The sequence below is a fragment of the Garra rufa genome, chromosome 2, assembly GCF_049309525.1.
Source record: "Garra rufa chromosome 2, GarRuf1.0, whole genome shotgun sequence".
In the NCBI taxonomy this organism is placed as follows: domain Eukaryota; kingdom Metazoa; phylum Chordata; class Actinopteri; order Cypriniformes; family Cyprinidae; genus Garra; species Garra rufa.
Genome location: NC_133362.1, coordinates 51,189,880 through 51,195,494, shown reverse-complemented (window position 1 = coordinate 51,195,494; position 5,615 = coordinate 51,189,880). Strand labels below are relative to the sequence as shown.

General features: G+C 35.4%; 1 long non-coding RNA gene across 1 annotated transcript; it reads left to right on the top strand.

Annotated features, from left to right (window-relative positions):
• The first annotated feature begins 2,292 nt into the window (after positions 1 to 2,292).
• On the top strand, positions 2,293 to 3,401 carry LOC141325089 (uncharacterized). Its single transcript, XR_012353723.1, has 2 exons — positions 2,293 to 2,478; positions 2,918 to 3,401. It is a non-coding gene; the product is annotated as an uncharacterized lncRNA (long non-coding RNA).
• Positions 3,402 to 5,615: the final 2,214 nt, after the last annotated feature.

Below are 5,615 nucleotides of genomic sequence, written 5' to 3'. Positions count from 1 at the left end.
CCAATTGTCGTATAGCACTGTATTTTAAGATTTTTACCACCCCAACCCCATAAAAATCACAATAACTCATAAGCATTAGTTCTGATAATATTCTTTTTATTTGTTGAACATTTTCTTTTTAAAAGTACAAATTACAAATGTTGACCTCTAGGATACAGCAGAAAAAAGGGCATCACCACAGTCCCCTGGAGACTTTGTATCATGGCAAACATACACATACTGAAAAGCAAAAATAAGTAAGTACACTACCAGTCAAAAGTTTTTGAACACTAAGATTTTTTTAAAGAATTCTCTTCTGCACACCAAGCCTGCATTAATTTGATCCAAATTACAGCAAAAGCAATACAATTGTGATAAATTATATAAATGAACTGCTATTTGAATATATTTTACAATTTAATTTATTCCTTTGATCAAAGCTAAATTTTCAGCATCATTACTCGTCTTCAGTATCACATGATCCTTCAGAAATCATTCTAGTATGCTGATAAACATATTTTATTTAATTTTTAAATTTTTCAGGATTCTTTGATGAATAGAAAGATATTATTTAGCAAGGATGACTTAAATTGATTAAAAGTGATGATAAAGACATTCATAATGTTACAAACTATTTCTATTTCAGATAAATGCTGTTTATCTGAACCTTCTATTCATCAAAGAAACCTGAAAAAAATCTACTTCACTGTTTTTAGCATTATATTAATCTCAGCAACATCATAATAATAGTTTTTGAGCAGAAAATCAGATAATTAGAATGATTACTGAAGGATCATGTGACTGCAGTAATGATCCTAAAAATTCAGCTTTGAATTAATGACATTTTAAAATATATTCAAAAAGAAAACGGCTCAAAAGTGTACTGTTTTTGCTGTACTTTGGATCAAATAAATGCAGGCTTAGTGAGCAGAAGAGACCTACTTTAAAAACATTTAAAATCTTACTGTTCAAAAGCTTTGTCTGGTAGTGTAAATAAAATAAAATCATACAGTAAAAATGAGTTTGTGTTGTGTTAAATTTTAGTAATTTTGAGTCAAAGTTGACAAACTCTCTGATGAGAAACAGCAGAATGGAATTCAGGCTGATGCTTGTTGTTTGCACCCTCTTTCCAGAAGTCCATCTGATCTGTGACTGTCAATGCATTTGCTGCCACAAAGATTGACTGTCTGAACGAACCTGCAAACACAAGAAAAAAAAAAAGATTTTTTTTAAAGCAGTGTTTATAGAATTTGCCTCAACTGTCGAACTTGATGCTGTATGCATTTTTTTTTAATTATTATATACTACATATGAACGCTGTAGTAAGAAAAAAAAACTGAAGAAACTTTTTATTGAAATTTTTTATAAAGAATTTTATGAATGGGCCAGTGAATCACTGATTCAAGGTGTTTAAAAAAGGTAAATTCATTCAGTAATTAAACACTGCTGTGTGCAGAGACGCAAGACATGGCTTTGTTTAAAACCGTTTTTACTAAATGGAGCACAAAGACAATATTTTCTTCATGATTTAAATGACTTAATATTACATTCTTGTTTATCTAATTTTGTTGCCCTGACACTTAGTAAAGTCTGCCACAGACCATGCTAAATGCTAACTAATCTGTTCATATAAACATTCTAAACGTGTGTTTCCTAGAAAGTCTGTGCATATAATAAGCCTACTACGATTAAAAAAATCTCTATTTGTTGCTTTACAGTAACAATAATCTAAATTTGACAGATGGTAAGATTGCTATTATGAATTTAAAGGTTACAGTAAGGTAAAGACACCTGAAGCAGCTGCATTTTGCTGTTTAAATGCTGGTTTAATAGAAATAATTTTAATGCGCATGCAAACTCAATCTTGATGTGACAAGACATGGTAATAAAAAACATTCCCAGGGGGGTGTTCCATAAAACAAGTTTACCAAATAAGCCAGGCTTATTTCAGTTAGTCTGACTTATTGTCACTTGATTTGGCACAAAATAAGTCAGACTAACTGAAATAAGCCTGACTTATTTGGTAAACTTGTTTTATGGAACACCCCCCAGGAAATGAATACCTTACGAAATACAATAAATAACAATATAAATACAATATAACTTGTGTAACCCTTTCAAATTAAACATCTATAGTTTTCCTTTATTCATAGTCCTAAAGTATGTTTATTTGTACGTACCATTGATTATATATCATAAAGTGAAGGTTCTGTATTTTAGGTGTGGTACTATCGATTAACCTCTAGAGGGCGGTTAACACTGGTATGTTGAGAGTCAACGTATGTTAAAAATCAGATGAAGAAGCCTGCTGAATATGCACGCACGAGGTCAGCTTGTAGCTGCAAAGACGATTTAATTTTCATTTGTTTCTTTGGTGCAATGTGCATATTCTTTTATAAAGAATAATATTAATCGTCAAGGACGTTTATTTATCCTATTCCTGAAGAAAACAACCGTCAATGCTTTTGGTTACTGTCTTTTTCTTTTACAAGAACTCTGGTGAGTTTTGCTTATGCATTACTTTAACTTTGTGATATTCCTTTTTCTTTATATATCGATCCTAAAGCCAATCAGAGTTATATTTTATGTTAAGAATATATTTTTTTGTATGTTTATAAGGTAAAATTGATACGGAGTCAAATCTATCCGTGTATAACGCTAGTTTAACTGTTTGGTTAAATCATTTTATTTTCTACAAGTGTTATAAATGCAGCAATTGGTAAAAGAAATGTTGTACAACTAACGAAATATTCTAAAGAGAGAGATATATTGCATACTTAAATACTTTTATGCGTTTAAGCTGTTTATTTGCACTTATATTGTCACGTGTTGAATTAACACTGGTAATGACGGACATTTTGTGCAGCTAATAAAAAATGTCGGTGTAGAAATTGTTTATATTGAAAAATGTTTAATGTGACTGCATTGTTTTATGCAGATTGGTTTTTTTTGAATGCTGATTCTGTCAAGTGATCTACCATTTGAATGGCGAGCCAGACCCTGATTTGCCACTCAAAGAATCATCGTGGTCCATCACGGATGTACACAAGAGAGCTAAGCACATACACACTACCCGGGTAGTAACACGAAAGGCCTTTACACACAAAGACATTGAAGCTGTTTTACACACATATGACCATTGGAGCTTTACACATGGACATTTGAGTTTTATACATATGGACATTTGAGCACTTTACATACAAAGGATCCAGAACAAATTATTGAGACTGTGTTTTATTTTGTTTAATTTTATTCTATTTTACTTTTGGTATTCCCATTCAGCTTCGGGTTTGATATGGATCATTTTTGTTGTTGGTTCATAGTGTTGAGTGGAAACCAGACAAAGAGTCAACTGTAACAATATTGTTTATATTGAATGTGAACCATTGTAAATAAAATTGCCGGCTGTTAAATACTTGAAATTGATTTGGTCCACACTTTTACTCTTAAATCCTCCCAGAGCCGAACCTAGGCCGAATTTAATCTCTGTAGAGTAACATATACATAGAATACTACATTCGACGTCCCCGTTACACTTGCTTAGGATAAAAGCATCTGAAAAATGCATGAATGTAAATGCAATGTAAAACAAAATGTATTTTGGGTTACCTGATTCTGCATGTCTGTAAAATGGACAGCTGGCTGTATGATGATTCTGCATCTGATGGTCAACTTGCTATATTAATATATTGCTAGCTCGTTACTCTCTTTAAAAAGTTAACCTGTTCTGCAAGTCAGTGGAGAACAGCAGCCTGTGGCTAATTTGGCTAATTTAGTAACGTTAACATTAACTTAGTTAAATTGATGAAAGGGGAAGCTCACCTGTTGTTTGCACCGCGACGACGGCAATCTAGTGATGGGAAGTTCGGTTCTTTTCCGCGAACCGGTTCACCAGTTCTTTTACGCTATGACGTAATGACGTCATTAACGTAATTACTATCGTCACGCACCCATATACAGTTACATGCAGTGATCATATGAGTAAGTTTTACAAGTCTTGATTTAATAAATTATAAGATCAATTAATTCTAATCAGAAACACGATCAGCTTACTGAACATGCACAATCCATAAAGACTTATTTGTTATAAACATACGTTTCACCAGATCCCCTCATTCAAGTCCTCAGTTAACTGCTCATAGTATTAGCACAGAGACAGTGGTAAAAAAGAACTAGTTCGGTTCAGATGGAGTCAGTCATAGCTGGAGCTTGTTTGTTTGGCAGCTGCACGAGTCACGCATGCGCACAGTATCAGCTCATCGATTCTCGAATCGGACGCGTCCGAAAGAAACCGGTTCTCGTTCAGTGTACTGGTGATCCGAAAGAAATCGGTTCTCGTTCAGTGTACTGGTGATCCGACAACCGCTGCAACCGATTCTTGAGTCGAGAATGAGATTGGAGAACTCACACAGAGAGTGACTGAAACGTGCCGCTTGGTTTGCTTGTGCAGTAGTTTGATTATGTCATTTTTAGCATTATACCACCGTTTAAAAGTTAAATACATTTTTTTTATAATAATTTTGGTTTGAACATGGTTCAAATTATAGTTGTGTATAGTTTCATTAAAACATTGTTTATTTAATACAAACACAATTTTTGCATGTCATTATCTTTATTACAGTGCAGCTAATTCATAAATCACATATTTTCTTTTAATCAAATATCTCATTTATTATGGTACCACGGCACTTCCCTGACCAAGATCATAAAAACCCTTTTAGCCAATAACCTAACAGAATCCTTAAGTAAACTTTTAACAAAACGTTTAACAAAATAGACCAACTTGACTAACGTGCTTCATTTCATCCGCTTGAAAAATGACACGCATGCGCACAGTATCAGCTCATCGATTCTCAAATCGGACGCGTCCGAAAGAAACCGGTTCTCGTTCAGTGTACCGGTGATCCGAAAGAAAGCGATTCTCGTTCAGTGTACCGGTGATCCGAAAGAAAGCGATTCTCGTTCAGTGTACCGGTGATCCGAAAGAAAGCGATTCTCGTTCAGTGTACCGGTGATCCGAAAGAAAGCGATTCTCGTTCAGTGTACCGGTGATCCGAAAGAAAGCGATTCTCGTTCAGTGTACCGGTGATCCGAAAGAAAGCGATTCTCGTTCAGTGTACCGGTGATCCGAAAGAAAGCGATTCTCGTTCAGTGTACCGGTGATCCGAAAGAAAGCGATTCTCGTTCAGTGTACCGGTGATCCGAAAGAAAGCGATTCTCGTTCAGTGTACCGGTGATCCGAAAGAAAGCGATTCTCGTTCAGTGTACCGGTGATCCGAAAGAAAGCGATTCTCGTTCAGTGTACCGGTGATCCGAAAGAAAGCGATTCTCGTTCAGTGTACCGGTGATCCGAAAGAAAGCGATTCTCGTTCAGTGTACCGGTGATCCGAAAGAAAGCGATTCTCGTTCAGTGTACCGGTGATCCGAAAGAAAGCGATTCTCGTTCAGTGTACCGGTGATCCGAAAGAAAGCGATTCTCGTTCAGTGTACCGGTGATCCGAAAGAAAGCGATTCTCGTTCAGTGTACCGGTGATCCGAAAGAAAGCGATTCTCGTTCAGTGTACCGGTGATCCGAAAGAAAGCGATTCTCGTTCAGTGTACCGGTGATCCGAAAGAAAGCGATTCTCGTTCAGTGT